We start from the raw sequence: 23144 nt of genomic DNA, 5'->3' as shown, positions 1-23144 counted from the left end.
TAGAACTACCTAAAAAATACCAAGGTAAACATAATGGCTGGGGTGGATATGGATTGTGATGTAATAGGATCAATGCTGGATTTTACAATAATGATGTGGAGGTCTTAAATCATGGTAGTATACCTTATTATTTGCATCTATCTTTTGCAGTGTTTCCTAATCGGTGTAAGGCTGGGTTCACACTACGTTTTTGCCATACTGTTTTCAATCCGTTTTTCTAAAGAAAACTGTATAGCAAAACGGTTTTTAAACCGGAGTCAAAACCGTGGTTGACCACTATTTTGTCTCCGGTTTAAAAACCATACTGCAACCGCATACGTTTTTTTTTAACATGGACGTCAATGGGAAACGCACATGTATACGGTTCAATACGGGAAAAACGTATACGTTTTTACTTTGCACATGCGCATTTGCATCCTAAAGTCCCCACCCAAGACCCCTCCCATTAAAAATGGACAAAATTTTCAAAAACGTATGTTTTTTTTTTCTATAATAACTGACGGAACTGTATGCACTTTTAAAAACAGTATACTGTTTAAAAACGCATACGGTTTACTTTTTTTCCATACTTTTCCATCCGTTTTTTTCCCATACGGTTTTCTTTAGAAAAATGGATTGAAAACAATATGGCAAAAACGTAGTGTGAACCCAGCCTTATACCATGCTGGGAGTTGTAATTTTGCAACAGCTGGAGGCACCCTGATGGGAAATACTGATCTATAATATTGGCATACACATTAGCTCCCCTCGAAATGGATGACAGCTGCTGTCTAGCGCCACCTATTGGTGAAATCACTAAAGAGACAGTTTTGTTCCTCCTGGAGGGAGAGCGTTACCCTTCCTGATTTCCTACATCAGCTTGATAATTTTCAGACGGAAAAAAAAAAAGATTAGCAAACTACCTCCTTACCATAGGTATAGGGTCATTGGTGCACTGTGTGCTTGGCCACTCTGGGCCCCTTTACTGACACCTGGTGGTCACAATTGTGTCCACTTGTTGTTCCTTTATATTTTGAATGTGAGTATACATCGATGTGTGCCTGATTTACTTCCTAGAATAGTGTTACCCAACCATCGTGCCTTCGGCATTGCAAAACTACAACTTCCAGCATGCCCGGACAGCCGAAGGCTGTCCGGGCATGCTGGGAGTTGTAGTTTTACAGCAGCTGGAGGCAGCTTAGTTGGAAAACACTTTCCTAAAAAACAGCGCCACCCTTGGTTTGTGTATAGTATTAGAACTCAACAATGTTTTTATTCTAATGCTGCTGATCTGTAATACCAGGCATAGCCTGTACACTAGGAGGGCACTGTTGCATTGTTGTATTTATGGATGCTGCTGATCTGTAATACCAGGCATAGCCTGTACACTAGGAGGGCACTGTTGCATTGTTGTATTTATGGATGCTGCTGATCTGTAATACCAGACCTAGCCTTTACACTAGGAGGGCACTGTTGCATTGTTGTATTTATGGATGCTGCTGATCTGTAATACCAGGCATAGCCTGTACACTAGTAGGGCACTGTTGCATTGTTGTGTTTATGGATGCTGCTGATCTGTAATACCAGGCATAGCCTGTACACTAGTAGGGCACTGTTGCATTGTTGTATTTATGGATGCTGCTGATCTGTAATACCAGGCATAGCCTGTACACTAGTAGGGCACTGTTGCATTGTTGTATTTATGGATGCTGCTGATCTGTAATACCAGGCATAGCCTGTACACTAGTAGGGCACTGTTGCATTGTTGTATTTATGGATGCTGCTGATCTGTAATACCAGGCATAGCCTGTACACTAGTAGGGCACTGTTGCATTGTTGTATTTATGGACAACCTATTTATATTTGTTAAGGCTAGTTTTACACTGTTCTTTGCAGTGTCCTTGTGAGCCATATATAAGGGGCTTCCCAAATATCCTATGTTGAATGCCACCAAGTATACATTTTCACTGTATCTGGCTTAAAGGGGTAATCCACTCCCCAACGTTCGGAACATTTAGTTCCGAACGCCGTTAGCGGGCTTGGAGGGTTACCACGCCCCCTCGTGACAGCACGCCCTGCCCTTTTGATGTCACGCCCCCCTAAATGAAAGTCTATGGGAGGGGGCGGGACACCAGTCACACCCCCTCTCATAGACTTGTGTTGAGGGGCGGGGCGTGATGTCATGAGGGGGCTTGGCGACCCCCAAAGGCTGCTACCAGCGTTCAGAACTAAATGTTCTGAACGCTGGGGAGTGGAAGTACGCCTTTAATAGCAGCGCAGAAATCTGCACTATTCTATCTAGCAACCCCCAATGTATACCGGCACCCAGAGGCCGAAATGACATATTTTGGGGTCCTCTGAGTAATCGTGGTCTATGGATTTGTTTACAGTACACACTAAAACCTTTCCCAGCGCCATTCGGTCAGTTTCCGCCACGATTTAGTTTCCCCTTTAAATAGTCTAGCAGCTTCTAACCTGTTGGGTAGAGATGCTGGGAGTTATAGTTCCACATATACGTTTCTAGGAAGGCTGCAGTGTCATTTGTTAGATTAAAAAGGTGCGTTATTTATTATTTATAGTTTACATATGTCATTTTACCGCCAGCAACTTGTTGCGTGTAAGTGTTTCCTCGGCTCACTCAATGTTCCTAGAACACCCATTACTGGGGATTTCGGAACCACTTGACACTCTCCATGCTTTCTTCAAGTGAGTTCAGATACATTTGGAAAATATTATCAAAACCAGATGCGTAAATTGTATTCCTGCTTGTGAACTTTTGACTTCCTGCGCGAGAAATATGAGGGGCGCGGGCCTCGGATTTAATGTAAAGACTCCAGACCCGTTATTAGTCTTGCACAAATATTTAACCATTTTTTTTTTTTTGCGGCGTTTCTACAGAAATATTTGGAATGGGGGGGGAATGAATTGAGTCCAGCTGAGCCGAAGACAAATGATCTCTCCATTAGGACGTCTTCAGGAGATGACCGTGCTCTCCGCCTGCCCTGCATTCCTTTCATTCTGTAGGTGGTTTTTTTTTAGTGGTCGCGTTGGTCGGGGATTCTTGAAGAAACATCTGTCGAGGAGCCGGAGAGAACAAAACGCGGTGAATTTTCTTGTAAATAATTTAGTGCCAGGAACCTTGATCCGTGATGGCCTAATGACTTTGCTAGTAGCCTGTGAAATGGGGCTGGAGCTCGGGTAATGTGTGCGGCAATGCATGAAACACATCCTGCCATGTAACAAGGAGACTGCAGGCTTTTTCCACGGCCGCTTTCCAAGAAGAGATATTTTTTTTAATGCTGCCAGCTTTGTCGTCTATTAAATGGTGTGTTGTGTGTGCAGCGTGACACGCTGATAAAATCTAATTTCTTGTGACAGACACCTGCCTTCCCTGCTATAACCGCACTCTACTTTTCAGGATGCGCACTTCACAATGCTCGTGGTGTTACAGAGACCCAGATCACACCGGAGAGACCTTGTAGACCTTCTGTATCCTGCCAGAAAATATCATTACCGGGAAGGTTTTCTAAACCCCATAGCTTTCCTTAGTGAACTGCCGACATTGGCGCAAAATAACACCTATGAATAATACCGTAGCAATGCCCTGCCTGCTTCCCTAGTCCCCCAGCAGTCCCTATGTACCTGGCTCCAAGATGCAAGAACATCTCAAGCAGTGACCTTATTAGCGGTGCTGTAGCTGTATGTTAAACTGGTGGTGTATTGGTAAGGGATGTATTAAAGGGGTTATCCAGGAATCGGGGGGGAAAAAAAACAGACATATTTTCTTTCAACGACCGCTCCCGGTCTGTCTCCACTTTGGGTTTGGTATTACAACTTGGCTCCATTCACTTCAATGGAACTGAGCTGCAGAACCACACCCAGCCTGGAGACAGACATGGAGCGGTCTTTGAAAGAAGTATTTTTTTTTTTTTTTTTTTTATATAACCATTTAAAGTTGGCCATATCTTTTTATATAGCTGGAAAATGAATGGAAAACAGGGAAAAGGTCTCTGCCAGACCTTTCTGGCAGCATCTTACCACCACAAGAATAAAGGGATCAGGCATGTTCAAATGCATCATGCCCAAACGTTGCCTTTCTCCAAATCTGGGTGCCCCATACACCTTAGACCAGTGCTTCCCATCCAGAGTGCCTCCAGCTGTTGCAAAACGACAACTCCCAGCATGCCCGGACAGCCTTCGGCTGTCCGGGCATGCTGGGAGTTGTCGTTTTGCAACAGCTGGGGGCATTCTGGATGGGAAACACTGGTTTACACTTGCACTGTCAGAATAATAAAAATGCTGGTGGAGCTGGAGCCGTCAAATAACAAACACCACCGACTTCTAAGGGACCCTGTGATTAGAGATGAGCGAACTTACAGTAAATTCGATTTGTCACGAACTTCTCGGCTCGGCAGTTGATGAATTATCCTGCATAAATTAGTTCAGCTTTCAGGTGCTCCGGTGGGCTGGAAAAGGTGGATACATTCCTAGGAAAGAGTCTCCTAGGACTGTATCCACCTTTTCCAGCCCACGGGAGCACCGGAAAGCTGAACTCATTTATGCAGGAAAAGTCGTCAACTGCCGAGCCGTGAAGATCGTGACGAATCGAATTTACTGTAAGTTCGCTCATCTCTACCTGTGATACCTCCATACAGGAATCTGTTCTATTGGTTGAGGATGACAGATTTATTGTAGAGAAGAATAACCAGATGAGGCATCGCAGTACAGAGCAGCTGTGTTCATGGGGCTTTACACAGTGGGGGGTTAGGCTGGGTTCACACCACGTTTTTGCAATACATTTCCTCATTTCCTGTATCAGGTTTTTTGATGAAAAACTGATTCCTCAAAACCGGACTAAACTGTATCAAACCGTGTGTACAAATTTTAACCGGTATACAGTTAAAAACAGTATACGGTTTTAAAAATTATGTCCGGTTGCATCCCTTTTTTTTTTTTTTTTTTTTTTTAAAGAAAAAAAGTATACGTTTTTAACTTTTCACTCCATTATGAATAAAGTTTCACTTTCACTTGTTTGATTGAAATTCCAAGAAAAAAAACTGTGCAAAGTCAAAAACCGTATGGTGCAAACCGGATGGAACCGTACGCACATACAGTTCTGTACGGTTCCCATTGACTCCCATGTTAGAAAAAAAAAAGTATACGGTTTAATACAGTTTTTTTTACCCGGACCAAAAACCGTGGTCGTCTGCGGTTTTGGGTACGGGAAAAAAACCTGACCAAACCGTACAGGATGCAAAATGGACACAACCTGATGCATCTTTTGGCATACGGTTTTTAAACCGGAGACAAAATTGTGGTCAACCACGGTTTTGACTCCGGTTTAAAAACCGTACTGCAACTGCATACGTTTTTTTTTTTAACATGGACGTCAATGGGAAACGCACATGTATACGGTTCCATATGGGAAAAACGTGTACGTTTTTACTTTGCACATGCGCATTTGAATCCTAAAGTCCCCACCCAAGACCCCTCCCATTAAAAATGGACAAAATTTTCAAAAACGTATGGTTTTTTTTTTTAAATAAAAACTGACGGAACTGTATGCACTTTTAAAAACAGTATGCTGTTTAAAAACGCATACGGTTTACTTTTTTCCATACTGTTCCATCCGTTTTTTTGCCATACGGTTTTCTTTAGAAAAACGGATTGAAAACAGTATGGCAAAAACTTGGTGTGAATGCAGCCTTACACAGAAACACTCATAAAGGGACCTGGAAACATGGAAAGTAAATGCAAATTGACTGCTTGGTTTTCATATGACAAAACATGGCGGCCAACAGTAATACACCCATATATGTCTCTCTCTACACCTCGAACTTGTTTCCATACTGAATTGTGTATATATGTATATGTGGTCGCACCATTGTGTGGTTATCGTGCTCCTTGTGAAGTCACTGAGGCTTTAGATCTGTATATTGAGTATCACTCCGCTCAGATACTAGGTCTTTTGTGTGTAGATGATGATTGTGTAGTCTCTTTTTTTATTGGTAAACAGGAGGTAGTCATTTCCATAACAATTGCTTACCTTCCCCTTTAATTCCATGCGCTCATATTTTGGTGAGCCGTCTAATGGGACCTCGGCGTCTCTCTCCACTGACACAGCAGCTCTATGCAGCAGTGATCTCCAATGGCTTCCTGGCTTATTCTAGAGCGGTGGTGTCGTAAACTGGTTTCCAGTGTATTTATTGTAACCTTCAGTTTATAGGGAAACTCATTACAGATTAGAATTGCAAAGGCAGTGGAGCCATTCACTCATGAAATGTCTTCAGCCTGTCATTAGTTAACCATTACTGTCGCTTCCTACGTACACATATTGCAAAGCCAAACTCGCCATCTAAGGCTGGGTTCACGCCACATTTTTGCAATACAGTTCCCATATCAGGTTTTTGATGAAAAGCGAAGCGGATTCCTCAAAACTAGGGATCGACAGATTATCGGTTTGGCCGATATTCACGATTTTTGGCGTTATCGGCAATTACCTTGCTGATAATGCCCCGCCCCCACACCGCACTGCCCCGGCCAGAGACCGCCGGTGCCCCATTGCTTCCCCCCCACGAATAGCTGATTAACTTTATGCCGGAATATCAGTATAAATTATCGGCTATCGGCTTTAACGTTCAGATTATCGGTATCGGCCCTAAAAAGTCATTATCGGTCGATCCCTACTCAAAACCAGACTAAACTGTATGAAACCGTATACGGTTTGAAAAATGATGTCCGATTGCATCCGTGTTTTTATTTAAAAAAAATAATTTTTAAGCATACGTTTTAAACTTTTCATTCCATTCTGTGTGCACTGCGCGTGTGCAAACTCAAAAACCGTATTGTGTAACCCGGATGGAACCGTACACACATACGGTTCTCATTGACTCCCATGTTAAAGGAACTGTATAGGGTTTCAATACGGTTTTTCACCCTGACAAAAAACGTGGTAGGCTCCGGTTTTGGGTATGGGAAAAAGTGGACAAAACCTTACAAGACTAACAGTACACAACCTGATGCATCTTTTGGCATACGGTTTTCAATGGAGAGTCAATGCATACGGTTTTCAATGGAGAGTCAATGCATACGGTTTTCAATGGAGAGTCATTGCATACGGTTTTCAATGGAGAGTCAATGCATACGGTTTTCAATATGGTCCCGTACGGTTTTCTAATTGAAAACGTATATGGGAACTGTATTGCAAAAACGTGGTGTGAATGTAGCCTAACACAAGTTCTGAATAGGTGAATCATAACTTTTTTTTTCTTTTTCTTTTCTAGCAACCTTATGTAGAACCTAAAAGAAATCTAATTATTGAATTATTATAATTTCCCATAAAGTAAAAAAATTATAAATAAAAAACTAAAAAAAATTTGCCATTTTACAGTATCAGTTATTGCCAATTTTGGATTAAACACGAAGTTTCCCAGGTTCCAGAATAGGCAGATTTGCAGAGTCCAGAGTCTGGGAAGGTTGAAATGACTGAATAGGAAATATAACAAGTTGATATCCACATTAGTTCTAGAATGTTCCTTGTCTAGTACACCGCCCGCAGGATGTCTGAGGTGAAGATAGACGGTGCCCTGCAATGCAGCCTTATTGCTTGTTGCTATTGTGCCCCGCAGGCATTTGTAGCTGAGGTTGTCATTACCATCCTATTATTTGCCTGTATGAACCGTCTCCCATAACATTTAGCCCTTATGTGTCATATTGTGTAAAAGGACGCACCGAACCAGTTTAGTTGGTGGAGGCTATTTCTTAAAGCAATAAAAATACCATATAAAAAAAAAGTCATCAATTTGCCTGCAGTCTCAGAAGGAAGCTTGGTTCTCATGTAAGTTTACACTGGCAGTGTCTGGGGTCATTGTCGCCTACGTGGGTGGTGTTTATCTACTCTCAGCCTAATTGCCCCAGGTACCTGGCACCAAGAGATCCAGTGTCTGTCATATAATAGGGTGTTGTGTATTGATGTAGAGAAGGGATGAAGTATTATACATTATGTATACTACAATATATACTACAAGGCTTCTTATCTGCAGCGCTGTATACTTCTGATACCTCTTTCTGCTATTAGGCTGCATTCACACCACGTTTTTGTAATACAGTTCCCGTATATGTTTTCAATGTGAAAACCGTACGGAACTGTATTGAAAACCGTATGCACTGACTCTCCATTGAAAACCGTATGCACTGACTCTCCATTGAAAACCGTATGCATTGACTCTCCATTGAAAACCGTATGCCAAGAGATGCATCAGGTTGTGTCCGTTTTGCATCCTATACGGTTTTCAGTTTTTTTTTTCTTCCTGTACTCAAAACCGTAGTCTACCACTGTGTGTGCGTACGGTTCCATCCGGTTTTCACCATACGGTTTTTGACTTTGCACAATTTTTTTTTCTTGAAATTTCAATCAAACAAGTGAAACTTTATTCAAAATGGAGTGAAAAGTTAAAAACATATACCTTTTGTTCTTTTAAAATGGATGCAACCGGACTTCGTTTTTCAAACCATGTACGGTTTGTAACTGTATACGGGTGGAAATTTGTACACACCTTTTCATACAGTTTAGTCCAGTTTTGAGGAATCCACTTTTCATCAAAAACCTGATACGGGAACTGCATTGCACCCTAACATGGGAAATCACTCTTTGCGCACAGCATATTGATTGAGCTGCATGCCGCGGTGCCAGCTCACAAACAGCCGGGTGGCGACCACGGGGCTGGAGTATAGTGACGTCACGACTCCGCCCCCGTGTGACATCACCCCCTGTCCCCGCTATGCAAGTCTTTGGAAGGGGGCGTGGCGGTCGTCACGACCCCTTCCATAGACATGCATAGCGGGGGGGGGGGGGGGGGGGGTGATGTCACACGAGGGTGGAGTCGTTACTTCACTATACTCCGGCCCCATGGTCGCCACCCGGCTGTTTGTGAGCTGGCACCGCGGCATGCAGCTCAAACAGGTGGGTGGCGAATACAAGATTGCGGGGGTCCACAGCGGAGGGACCCCCATGGTGAGACATCTTATCCCTTATCCTTTGGATAGGGTATAAGATGTCTCAGGACCAGAGTACCCCTTTAACAACTAGGCTGAAACTTTAAACTAGGCTAAAGATGAAAGTCTATTAGCAAGAAGTAGAGGACGGGTCTGGGATGCCAGTATGTCCATGGCTGCCCCTGTAGTCTGTAACCATGGCGACACATAGCTCTGGATAAAGGCTGTAGGCACAGGGACGTTTTTACCAAGACCATTTGCATAGTTGCTCTGTGTTCCATTTTTGATTCACGTGGGCAAGTAAAATAAGATAAAGGCATCTACATTTGACAAAACCTTTCATAAAAGGCTAAAAAATATGTTGTGTATCAAACTTTAAAGTAGTAGTGTTTTTTCTTTTATATATAAACCATTTAGTATCCCCGACACTCTCTTGAGGTTTAATAGAAGCTGCAGCTCCGGCAGGCACTCCTCACACCAGCGTTTTTAGAGCACAGAGCTCCTTTCATCTGCTAGTGGGTGAGCAGAAGAATGCTCCTGTCTGTGTGTTTATAAAGCTTGGAATACATGACCAACACAGATCTTATTAAAAGATTTATCTGTCCTGGCCGGCTGAAACAAGAAAAATGAGCTTCCTTCCACACACTTAGGTGTCTGTGATTTTTTTATCTCGTGGCTTATAGGTTCTTCGCTCTCTGCCTCCCTGCGCCTTGTGCTTTCATGTTATCTGGGTAAGCTTGTCGGTGAGAACGCATACATTCTTTAGCTGGGTGTTTAATGTACAGAGTGGATGTGTTGGGGGGGGGGGGTTACTGTGGCTTCTCTTAATAAGTACCAGGTGCGTAGATCAAGTGGAAGACACAGAGGTAGGATATCCCGCCTGCTTTGTCGCTTCCAGCTGGCCTTTATTTGGGGGGGCATGTGAAGTCTGCACTAGGGTAGTAGACACCATGCTGCAAGTGGATTTTATTGAACAACCTGCCAAAATATGTAGCAAAAAAAAAAAAAAAAATGCCATTTAAGATTTTTTTGGTTAAGTGTTAATTTATTTTTGGCTTTTCCGCTCCCACCCTTTAGCTCCTGTCATGCTCTGTAATTTATGGACAATTTGGGACCGCTCCTGTTTACTCTTCTAAAGACGCCAGGAGTTGTTCGGTTCTCCGCTGCTTTTTAGAAGGGCTGTAAGTTTAGATTAGCTTTACTGTGGTTTCTGGATCCAAGCGGTAACGGTTAGGAAGAAGCATATTTTGGAAGCTGTGAAAATGTGCAGGACTTCATAGAGAACCGCATTTACCTAGGAGGGGCAGGGGAACAAGTAGGTAGAGGATGGACCTGTAGAATATGAATAGTAAGACTGTAGTGCTCAGACAAGGGGCAATGGGTCTGCAGTTTACCTGGTTTTATTTATTGCCAAACTCGTTTAAAGGGGTATTCCACGGCGATTTCAAGAGGCAAACAGGGGCAACAACCTGCCTCTTGAAAACGCCTTTGAGAAGGCGAAACATGTAGAGGCGGCAATATAGTGATTTTAAGGTTGTGTTGGAGTAGGGATCAGGGTTGCTGCAGAACCCTTTATTCTGGAGGCCTTTGGATCCATGTTTACTGTTAATATCCCTCCCGACACATGAGATTTTAAATTATTTGTTTTGCTGGGATTATGTTTCATATTAGTGGATATAATAAAAGTTAATTTTCAAAAGGGAATAATTGAGGTGATTTGCACCCTGGGCCACAGCCCTAGGGTTTGGTGATTAATTATAAATTGGCCTCGCATTCCCCCTTGTGGGTCAATTTGGGTTAGTTAATTATTCCAGGAAATTATTATTATTATTTTTTTTTTTTTTTTATCAACTGGCTCCAGAAAGTTAAACAGATTTGTAAATTCTTAATCCTTTTCAAGAATTATCAGCTGCTGAAGTGGAGTTGTTTTTTTCTGTCTGGCAACAGTGCTCTCTGCTGACATCTCTGCTTGTCTCGGGAACTGCACAGAGTAGAAGACGTTTGTTATGAGGATTTGCTTCTAAATTGGGTGGTTCCCGAGACAGGTGTCATCAGAGAGCACTTAGACAGAAAAAGACAACTCAACTTCAGAAGCTCATAAGTACTGAAAGGATTAAGATTTCTTAATAGAAGTAATTTACATATCTGTTTAACTTTCTGGAGACAGTTGAGATTATATATATATATATATATATATAAAGTTTTTTTTCCTGGACTACCCCTTTAAGTGGAACTCTGCAGCTCTTCTCCATCTGGCCTTCTGGATATATCCTGTGTTCTCATTGGCACTTATATTTTATCAGCCTGTCTGTTCCTGTCTGTCTGTCATTCACCACTCCCTTGCTTCCATTCTCTCTTTCCTTATCATGTCGGTTGTGTCCTTTCGAGTACAGCCATAACAGATGACAAGGCTCTGACATTGCAGGTTAGGTGTGATCTTGCAGGGGGTGCCAGTATGTATATATATTAATAGCAGTGCAGTAGGCATGCGGGTGGCAGAATTAACCCTGTGATCGTCTTCACAGCCTGCATGGCATGCCCATGTAAAATTGTATGGCTTTAACAGTGCCCTGTGCCAGTCACAGTCCCTTTTTATAATCTTTCTTGTTGCACAGAGACGATCTCTTTAATTCTGCACCACAGTCAGTTAATTTTTATTCTCCTCTTTCATTCAGGGTTTAATAGGAAAGTACAGGACATTAGCCGCCACCCGGGGAAAGCGTCTTGAGCCGCAAACCAAGAACCCAGTGACTGAGTGGCAAACCTCCAGAATCAATGCATTAACTGTACTGTACACAATCATATTTACAGACCACCTTGTATGGTTCCTACCCAGAGATTCTGAAGTTAATGGCTACTGATTCCACTAAGCTGCGCAAAAGCGTTCTTATTTTTTTTTTTTTACATTTTTTTTTTTTTGACCGAAGGTTTGCTTATCTGACATGTATCTGAGACATACAACATCACCGATGATGTCGATTAGACCTTCTGTACCCTGTGAGATACATTTAACTTCAATATTGGTCAGAAGCCAAATTCGGCTATTAACCCCTTAACGACGCCGGACGTAAATGTACATCCTTACTCCGCCCCAAGACATCTTATCCCCTATCCAAAGGATAGGGGATAAGATGTCAGATCGCCATGGTCCCGCTGCTGGGGACCCCGGGGATCGCTGCTGCAGCACCTCGCTATCATTACTGTGTAGAGCGAGATCGCTCTGCACGTAATGACGGGCAATACAGGGGCCGGAGCATCGTTACGTCACGGCTCCGCCCCTTGTGATGTCACGGCCCTTGTGCCCGCCCCGTCAATACAAGTCTATGGGAGGGGGCGTGGCGGTCATCACACCCCCTGCCGTAGACTTTCATTAAGGGGATGGGCCGTGATGTCATGAGGGGCGGAGCCATGACGTCATGCTGCTCCGGCCCCTGTATCGCCCGTCATTACGCACAGAGCGAACTCGCTCTGTGCAGCAATGATGGCGGGGTGCCGCAGCAGCGATCCCTGGGGTCCCCAGCAGCGGGACCGCGGCGATCTAACATCTTATCCCCTATCCTTTGGATAGGGAATAAGATGCCAGAGGCGGAGTACCCCTTTAAGAGCAACAAATCTTAAAGGGGTATTCCAGGAAAAAACTTTTTTATATACATCAACTGGCTCCAGAAAGTTAAACAGATTTGTAAATTATTTCTATTAAAAAATCTTAATCCTTTCAGTACTTATGAGCTTCTGAAGTTAAGGTTGTTCTTTTCTGTCTAAGTGCTCTCTGATGACACGTGACTCGGGAAACGCCCAGTTTAGAAGAGGTTTGCTATGGGGATTTTCTTCTAAACTGGGCGTGTCCCGAGACAGGTGTCATCAGAGCGAAAAGAACAACCTTAACTTCAGAAGCTCAGAAGTACTGAAAGGATTAAGATTTTTTTAATAGAAGTAATTTACAAATCTGTTTAACTTTCTGGAGCCAGTTGATATATATAAAAAAGTTTTTTCCTGGATAACCCTTTTAAGCGTGGCTTAATAAATATTAGAAAATGTTTGCAATTTTATTTACTGTAAAATTTGTGGTAACCAACTATATTCTACCTTCCAGAGTGGCAATACTGTAGACACAGCGCTTCCTACGGGTCACAAGTTGAGGAACATTGTGACTTGTCCCTGTGGCTTATTAGGGTGACAGTGGGAATTGTAGTTGAAGATGCACAGGTTGGAGAACATTGCATTGTGTATTGCCAAAGGCTGTCCGGGCATGATGGGAGTTGTAGTTTTGCCACCGGTTTATGGTCATGACTAGAGATGAGTGAACTTACAGTAAATTCGATTCATCATGAACTTCTCGGCTCGGCAGTTGACTTTTCCTGCATAAATTAGTTCAGCTTTCAGGTTCTCCCGTGGGCTGGAAAAGGTGGATACAGTCCTAGGAGACTCTTTTCTAGGACTGTATCCACCTTTTCCAGCCCACCGGAGCACCTGAAGGTTGAACTAATTGACGCAGGATAAGTCATTAACTGCCGAGCCGAGAAGTTCGTGACGAATCGAATTTACTGTAAGTTCGCTCATCTCTACTCATGACCCTAGAAACATGGTATGTATACCCTGTGACAGTGTTTACCAACCAGGGTGCCCACAGCTGTTGCAAAACTACAACTCCCAGCATGCCCGGGCAGCCAACGGCTGCCCGGGCATGCTGGGAGTTGTAGTTTTGCAACAGCTGGAGGCATTCTAATTGGGAAACGCCACTCTATGGTCCCGCTACAGTGAATTCTATACATCTGACTTGTTTGTTCCTTTTGGAATTTCTTTTATTATTTGGGCAATTTGAACCCCAGGATACCACATTGGGGTCACAGTATTGGCTGCTTTTACCTGCAGGTATCGCAAATGCCAAGCAAACTCTGGATTTTCTTGAGTCAGTTGGCGCCTTCTGCGGCGGCCGGCGATTGTAATTATCCTGCCGCCGGGCAGATGCATTGGAAGGAGCCGGTGGGCGCAGTGAAGCGGCTCTATGTTAATCAGTTCCATTAGGTGAGGAGGGCAGGATGGCGGGTGCACCCGGCACTGGATGGATTCCGGTTTGGTTGATTTGTTTATGTTCGGTGTCTGCCGTACAATGATACAGTGACACAAGGTGCCAGATAGTGCTGAGAGCTCGCAGCATGGCTCCTCTGAAACAAGTCTCTGCCCGGCCTTTATTTCCTATACACTCTCTCTCCTTTCACTTACTGGCTTTTTGAAGAACTGCGAATATTTAAATGCCCAATTCGCCTCTATTCGATGCTGTGTGGGCTGCAAGTAATAGTCGTGCATTATCATTAGTTCTCACAGCACGGCTGGCGGAGACTGAATAGCCAACGTATGTTTTCTATTCTAGCTTAGTTTTTCCCCTTCTCTTTCTCATAGCCTGATGTATTCTTCGCAGATCACTCCACAATCCAGCTGCTTTTAGTTTTACATATCTATGTTTCTCCCTGTGGTGTCTGATTTGGAGGTGTAGGGGAAAAGCTTAGTACTGCGTTTCGCCTGGAAAATATCTCTTAATGCCTTTTGTGGCCATTGATTTAACTGGCTGGTTCTGGATTGCTTTTGCCGTCTTCCCTGTCAGTTGTTGATGTCCAAACTCCCTGCTCGTTCCTATATCCTTATTCTTCCTCCTTGATAAAATGTTGGGGGCTGAGGGAGGGAGGGAGAGTTCTTGATGTGCAGCCTGATCTGTATCTGGAACATTTTATACTGAGACGTTGTGCAGATGGAGAGAGAGAGCGTTGCTCAAATCCCTAAGCCAAGCGTTTCTTTTGGATACGCGCCTGCCTGAAAGAGCAGAGCTTAATACCAGGCTCATTCAGGGAAACCTAAATTGTTTTACCCTGATGTCCTGTGTCATGGTGCGTTCACGAGCTCATCTGTGGTTTGATCCCCAGTACCTCCACGCTGTAGGTGGGAAGCACCCCTTCTGCTCTTTAGAGATGGGGCACACACCATGATCGCAGTGACAGATGTACAGTAAAATCTCCAATAGGGGACACCTCCCAATAGCGGACAGTTTTTAATTCCCTAGCAGATTCCCATAAGACTAAATGTATTGGCACCCTCCGAATAGGGGACATTCTCAATAGCGTGTGCGGACACAGTCAATAGGGGCCAAAACACTTCCAATAGGGGACAACCAGGTCGGCCCTACCTTTTCACACAGGGCCGCTGTCAGGGGATACAGCCAATTCCCCAGTAAGGGACCCAGGCCCCCCATTGCACCCCCTGCAGTAGCCCCAGCACAGAAGTAGAAGACAGCGGTTTATACAGTGGTCTCCTGCTTCTGTATGTCTGTTAACCACATCGTTCGCCCCCTCCTTCCCTGATCTCCTCCCCCCCCCCCCATGCCAATTTATTCCCCCTGTTACAGATCATCCCCCTCCCCTTTATTACCCTCTGTGCCTCATCATTTCCTCTTGACCCCCCCTTGTGCTATTTTATTCCCCGTTATTACCCTCTGTGCAAATTCACTACCCCCTCTTTACCACCCCCTGTGCCATTTCATTTCCCCTTTATCCCCCTGTGCCACTTCATATAGAGGGGGTTATGAATATACACAGAGTGGAATAAAGGAGAATGATATGGCACAGGGGGACCAAGGGGAAATGATATGGCACAGGAGTATAATTTGGCACAAGGCACGGGGTATAAAGGGGGGATAAAATGATATGGGGAGGGATAAGGGGGATTAAATAGCACTGGGAGATTCTACTGTAATATCCCTTTTTTTTTTTTTTTTTTTTTTTTTTTTAAGGTAAGTACACTCTGGAGTGAGTACAGTATTTGGTCGTTTAGAAAGTTTTTGAGCCATATTGGAGTCCAATAGGGGACATCTCTCAATAGCGGACACTTTATTCCCCGGAAGTGTCCTCTATTGGGATATTCTAATTCTAGCAATTCCTGTTCTTTACTATCACGTGGCATTTTTTCATGTCTGGGGAATTTGACTTAGTAATAAACTTACATGCAATGGGTTTTTATATGAACATCGCTGGTTGTTTACTTCTCTCCCATGGGCCTTATTTTAGGCATCCTCAGTCGTAGATATTAATCGAATTAATATGATAAACTACTGTAATAACTCTTGTACTTGCCACCACCATTGTTTTCCCTGTTTAATACTGCCACAATCCATCCTTAGTGCCACCAGTAATGCCACCCACTGATGTCTATACTCCCATTTACAGATCCATCACATTGTTCCAAAATGCAAGGTCATCCAAAAATGTAGCTAGTTCTAAACCCGGATACGGGTTGGGGTATGGCAGGAGGTGGTTTTAAAATTTCCCTGCTGGATTAGCTGCCGTGTATACTAGGGATCGACCGATATTGATTTTTTTTTTAGGGCCGATACTGATAATCTGTGAACTTTGAGGCCGATAGCTGATAACTTATACCAATATTCCGGTATTAGTTATCGGCGACAGCCACACCCCCTCCCATAGACTTGCATTGAGGGGGTGCAACACGATGTCACGAGGGTGTGTGGCAGTGACGTCACGACCCCCCCCCCGCCGCCGGCACCCAACGTTCTAAATAAATACCGGGTGCGGCACAGAGATCGTGGGGGTCCCAATGGCGGGACACCCATGATAACACATCTTATCCCCTATCCAAAGGAGATGTCTAGGGGTGGAGTAGCCTTTTTTAAATCACATCTTTTTCAGCTGTACGTCCTCTATTACACAGTGAGACCTACAGCCTAAGGGTGCGGTCACACTTGTAACTAAAATGAATGGTAATGTATCTTGCAGTGGGAAACCTGCTGCTAGTTCCAAGTGTGTGAACGCCCCTTTAGAGATGCTGATCTGCTGTGTTGCCCTGTTACACAGGGTAGTATCGTCTTGTGTGTAAGTGGATATTGTGCAGTACAAACAGAATATCTGCTGTGAAAATCAGTGTCATCACTTAGTTATAATTTTCGGTCAGGCGGTCACCTATAGTTGTTGCATTACCCCCCTTTTTAGGCAATCTGTCTTCCCTGTGAGTTTCCCTGAAGGTCTCAGTTTCCACAATGACACTTCACTGTAGGTTGCTTTATTGTTGGCTTTCTGAGCCACATTCTCTATATTCTGAAGATGGTTCCTCTCACTTCTTAGAATAGCTTCTAATCTGAGGCGTCCTGAGGGTTTGTGAATTAATAAGACATAACTGTATGCGCGAGGCGAGGACACTGGAGGTGGCCCCGTGTACCTTGTTTCCCCCTTCTCCTTTTTGGTAGGTGTAGTCAGGAGTGATACATTGTGGGGCACACGGTACAGATGACAGCCGGCAATGATTTTATCTCCCCTATGAGGACAATGGAGAGGAATATCAGACGGAGGCGCTGTGCTGTGCTCTGCTGCGCTGTGCTGTGCGGTGCTGTGCTCAGGCTCAGTTAGCTGACATTGTGCAAGAACAAAGTGTTCAGGGACTGGTGAAGATATGAATCTGTGAAAGCAATAAAGGATTAATTCACACAGCATTTCCTCTAGGATCACAGAGGTTTAATCCTAATAAGGTGCTTAATACCAGATCCTGTCTATGCTGAATGATTGTGCTCTTTTTCCCCATCACAGGCCCTGGAGCTCCTGTCGTCATCTCTGCTGGGAGGGCTCCGGTGTGGGGGGTATTACACCATATAAATAGATGTATTGTTCCGGATGTCACTCTTTCTGATCCGCTCATCTTTTTTGGAAAAGTGAGCGTGAAGGGGGGGCGGAAGGGAAATGTGATCTGCTTGAGGAAGCCCATGATCTGGTGGACACATTGCTGCATGTTGTCAGCTTATGGCGCCGATATAACCCTCCCTCCCTGAAAGGAGAACGTCAGAAGACTTGTAAGATTCCCAGGGAAGATAAGTGAGGCCTGTGGGTCTGTTTAGCATCATTGACTTTCAACAGGAAGGCTGGAGAGGAAGCTGCGCTTTTGTATTAGAAGTGAACAAATCAGCGCAAATGTTTGTGTTCTGATTCATAGGCAGGAAAGAGCCGGTGGATGGCAGCTGGCTGATGACCCGTTTACATTACAATAAAAATCCCATCACCTTCAAATTGTCTTCTCCTTCCAGTGGCCTCAGTTTGGATGGTTATGGTTTGGCTCAGTTACCCCGACCTGGAAATTGACATTTTCGCTGTAAACATTTCAAATTATTCTTCAAAATGCAAAAATAGACCTGGACGCAGAGGAAAGCATCTGCTGGAGGCTTCCGGTTGCAGTGTAGAGCCATGTTTGTGACTGGTTGTGTATATATTGGGAAGGTGTGCTTTCAAGACGGTCTTTTTTCTCGGGTATATGCGTTTCTGAGGTCTTTGCACTTACAGTAAATTCGATTCGTCACGAACTTCTCGGCTCGGCAGTTGATGACTTTTCCTGCATAAATTAGGACTGTATCCACCTTTTCCAGCCCACCGGAGCACCTGAAAGCTGAACTAATTTATGCAGGATAAGTCATCAACTGCCGAGCCGAGAAGTTCGTGACGAATCGAATGTACTGTAAGTTCGCTCATCTCTAGTCTTTACCCAACACCGTGTCCAATGATAAATCTTCTCATATCTGAGGAGATGCTGACAGTGTTTGTCATCCACCTTTTTATTCGTTCAGTAGGGTCACCCACACTAACCTCCCGGCACTGGCTATTAGTATAGAACAGTGTTTCCAAGCCAGGGTGCCTCCAGCTGTTGCAAAGCTACATCTCCCAGCATGCCCGGACAGCCTTTGGCTGTCCGGGCATGCGGGGAGTTGTAGCTTTGCGACAGCTGGAGGCGCACTGGTATAGGGGATGCTGATCACAAGGGTCCTTATTTTCTTGCATATCTGCATAAACAGTCATATATGTAAATGAGTCTGTTTGGTGAACTGTGACCATTCCCAAGCCTACAACTGCACTGATACGACCGATCGCACCCCGCCTCCCCCCCCCTTTCACTCGCATCACTATATCAAAAACAAAATATCAGTCTAAGAGTAATATGCAGATGAAGAAAAAAAATTTTTTTACAATCTGGTCCGTTTGAAAAAAAAAAAAAAAAAAAAAAAACACCACAAATTTAATAAATAAATATATATAGATATATATTATCCCCTTAGGGACTCATTTTAGCCTATTTTCACTTTTTTATTTTTTTTATTTTTGTTTTTTCCCCTCTTTCCCTTCTGAAAATCATAACTCTTTCAATTTTGTTTTTTGCGTCACCAATTGTACTTTGTAGTGACATCACTTATTTTATAATATAACCTGCGGCGAAACAAAAAATATATATATATTTGTGGGGTGAAATAAAAAAAGAAACACCATTTTGTAACTTTTGGGGCTCCCGTTCCTACGCAGTGCACTTGCCGGTAAAAATGACACCTTATCTTTATTCTGTAGGTCCATACATTTACAAGGATACCTAACTTTATAATGGTTTTATTTTAATACTTAAAAAAATTATAAACTACATGCACCAAAATTAGTATGTTTAAAATTGGCATCTTCTGACCCCAATAACTTTATTTTTCCGTGTACAGGGCAGTATGAGGGCCCCCATTGTCTGTAGTTATCTGTACCATTTTTGTTTTGATGGGACTTTTTGATCGCTTTTTATTAATATTTTTATGGTATATGAAGTGACCAAAAATGCACAATTTTTTTTACGTGTCTGCACAATTTTTTTACGTGTCAATGCACAATTTTTTTTTTTGACGTTTTTTTTCCTGTCATCCGGTAAGCTGATCGGGACATCGCAATTTTGTCGCGATAGTCCCGATCAGCTCCGCTGAGCTGCAGGGATTATTTTATTTTCGCTTTAGACGCCTCAATCAACTTTGATTGCGGCGTCGAAAGGGTTAATGCCGGGCATTGGCTCGATCAGCCGTGCCCGGCATTAGCTGTGGGTCCTGGCTGCCTGTAGCAACTGGGACCCACTGGGTTTAACCCATTCTCTGCCGGTGAGAACGGATTAAACCCGATAAACTGGACCAGGGCGTACAGGTACGCCCTATGTCCTTAAGGATCAGGGATGCAGTACGTACGCCCTGCGTCCCCAAGAAGTTTAAATAAAAATATAATAATATTATAATATACTGCAGTGTTTCCCAACCAGTGTCCCTTCGACTGTTGCAAAACTGTAACTATCATATTCCTGGACACTCGTTGGCATGCTGTGAGTTGTAATTTTGCAACAGCTGGAGGCACACTGGTTGGGAAACACTGCTTTAAAGTATGGTATACACGAGGGGTGCTTGTTATGTGTTAATTTCTCTCTATTCAGTCAAGGCTATTGACGTGGATATATGAGCATTGATGTGATATTATATAGTGCTTGCATCCTCGAATGCCTTAACAGTAGGTAGCGGTTTGTGCAGCCCTTGATGACAATGTATTTATTTTGCCTTTTTTTTTTTCTCTTCCTTTGCACAGAGCTTTTTGAAGCACTGGGGTTGTTGGAGTGGTCCAATTTTTCCTGGAATTGCGTGACAAATTCAGAAGACTGAAGCCCAGGCTCACTGTCTACCTTTCACGGAGGCCCAGCCGTGAGAGGGACAGAAGAAGGCACGTGGCGAATCATGACGGCCCGACAAAGAGAAAGATAAAGACAAGGACCGGGATCGGGAGAGAGAAAAGCGGGATAGAACTCGCGACGGGGAGAACTCTCGGCCACGGCGCAGTTGCACCCTGGAAGGGGGGTGCCAAGGAACTATGCGGAGAGCGACCACAGTGAAGATGACGACAATGAGAACAGTGGCACCACTGCCGAGGAGGCTGCCAAGAAAAATAAGAAAAAGCTGCCAAAAGAAGAAGTCCCGATACGAAAGGGCAACCCAATGGGGAGATTACGTCTTTCGTCACAGAGGACGACGTGGTGTACAAGCCGGGAGGTAAGATGCTTCTGTAATGTGCAATTTGCTCTCTTGAGACGGCGGCAATAAAGTTGTTTGTTTCATCTACGTTTTGTAATGAAAATGCTACCTTTAGGAATATGAAAGCATTAGTGGATCATTGTAAAACATAATTGCAGGTTTTATGATGGCTGGGTGAGAGATTCTGCAATAAGTGCTTTGTGGAAATGTGCAGTGCGAACGTCTCGGGTGACGTTTTATTGGAAATTGCTCCACCCAGGTATGAGATATCACAAAATAATAAAAGGCACTTATACATTTCCTAACACAAAAAAATAAAATTATTCCCCAAGCCTTCTCATCCTTTTTATCCTACAGGATGTTTTCACTTTGACGTTATGTGATGACTGGAGGTTTCCTTTAATGTTTCCTTGATCTTGGCTAAAAATAACATTACTGGGATTCAGAGGCAACATTGTTATAAGCCAGTATCTCCCAACCAGGGTGCCGCCTGCTATTGCAAAACTACAACTCTCAGCATGCCCGGACAGCCGTTGGCTGTCCGGGCATGCTGGTAGTTGTAGTTTTGCAACAGCTGGAGGAGCCCTGGTTGGAACACTGTTATAAGCAGTCTTTGAAAGTAGAGACTAGTCCAGTGTTTCCCATCCAGGGTGCCTCCTGCGGTTGCAAACCTACAACTCCCAGCATGCCTGGACAGCCTGCGGGGAATTTTGTGAGGTTGTAGTTTTGCAACAGCTGGAGGCAGACTGGTTATGAAACGCTGATCTAGTACTAAGGGTGGGGTCACACCACGTTTTTCAGGTACGTTTCCCGTATACGTTTTCATTATTGAAAACGTAAGGAACCGTATTGAAAACCCGTTATACATAGACAAATAATTGAAAACCGGGATGCAGCTGGTTGCGTACGGTTTGCTTGCAATAAAGTTTTCTCCTGTACTCAAAACCGTGGTTGACCACGGTTTTGTCTCCGATTTAAAAACTGTACTGCAACCGCATACGTTTTTTTTTTAACATGAACGTCAATGGGAAAACGCACATGTATACGGTTCCATACGGGAAACTGTATACGGTTTTTACTTTGCACAAATGCATTTGCATCCTAAAGTCCCCACCCAACATCCCTCCCATTAAAAATGGACAAAATTTTCAAAAACTTATTTTTTTTAAAAATAAAAACAGACGGAACTGTATGCACTTTTAAAAAACCATCCTTTTTTTTTGCCATACGGTTTTCTTTAGAAAAACGGATTGAAACACAGTATGGCAAAAACGTGATGTGAACCCAGCCTAATAAAGATACAAAGTTATTAAAGGAGTAGTCCAGTGGTGATTCAGTGGTGAGCAACTTATCCCCTATTCCTAAGGATAGGGGATAAGTTGCAGATCGCGGGGGGTCGACCTCTGGGGCCCCCTGCGATCTCCTGTACGGAGCCCCGACAGCCCCGCGGGAAGGGGGGCGTATCGACCTCCGCACGAAGCGGGCGGCCGACACGCCCCCTCAATACAACTCTATGGCAGAGCAGAAGCGCTGCCTTCGGCAATCTCACGGCTCTGCCATAGAGATGTATTGAGGGGGCGTGTCGGCCGCACGCCTCGTGCGGGGGGTCGACACCCGCTACTCTCGGCGGAGAGCCGGGGCCCACGTACAGAGAGATCGCAGGGGGCCCCAGCGGGTCGGACCCCCCCCGCGATCTCAAACTTATCCCCTATCTCTTAGGATAGGGGATAAGTTTTTCACCCACTGGACTACCCCTTTAAGATACCAGTTTTACAATTCTGCTTTTTTTTTTTTTTTGTAAAAAAACAAAGAAACAAGCAAAAAAGCAAACAAAAAAAACAATGAATCCGCCAACGCTTTCTATTGTGTGAGTGCAGGCTTTGTCTTCAGAAGATGTTTGATCCATGGACAATGTTCTAGCAAATACAACAACGTATATATAATATACAGTAGCTAATGTCATGGTTGCAGGTTTGCCTGGAACTCGTGCAATAAACTACAGTAAGTGATGGATGTTGACATAAGCTGATATCTGGTATTTGCTCTGTACTAATAGAAAACTCAGGGATATTAAATTATTAATGTGGAGGTTGGGATTTGCTCAGCTGCCTTTGCTGAATAAGACTTTCTAAGTCACCAACAATATACAAGCCGAATCTAATAATAAAGATAAATATACTGCACGTTATCTGCCTGTATACTGATAACCTATCCCCTCTCCTGCCCAAGGTGTTGTGCTTACTGGAACATTATTGAAGGTGGCGTTTCAGTATTTTTTTTTAATATTTTTTTTTTATCGCTGAATGGACCCAAAACGGCT

At 43.8% G+C, this 23144-nt stretch overlaps 1 protein-coding gene across 3 annotated transcripts in view; it reads left to right on the top strand.

Annotated features, from left to right (window-relative positions):
* Window positions 1-23144, top strand: part of RERE (arginine-glutamic acid dipeptide repeats) — a 363134-nt gene that overhangs the window by 144975 nt on the left and 195015 nt on the right. For all 3 annotated transcript variants that reach the window (XR_008848528.1, XM_056544467.1, XM_056544468.1), the window contains exon 2: window positions 20385-20842. The gene's annotated coding sequence lies outside the window, so the exon portion shown is untranslated. The remainder of the gene's footprint in view (window positions 1-20384; window positions 20843-23144) is intronic.

This window comes from Hyla sarda, chromosome 10, assembly GCF_029499605.1.
Source record: "Hyla sarda isolate aHylSar1 chromosome 10, aHylSar1.hap1, whole genome shotgun sequence".
Lineage (NCBI taxonomy): Eukaryota > Metazoa > Chordata > Amphibia > Anura > Hylidae > Hyla > Hyla sarda.
The sequence above is the reverse complement of the archived record's forward strand: the minus strand, read 5'-3'. Positions and strand labels throughout refer to the sequence as shown.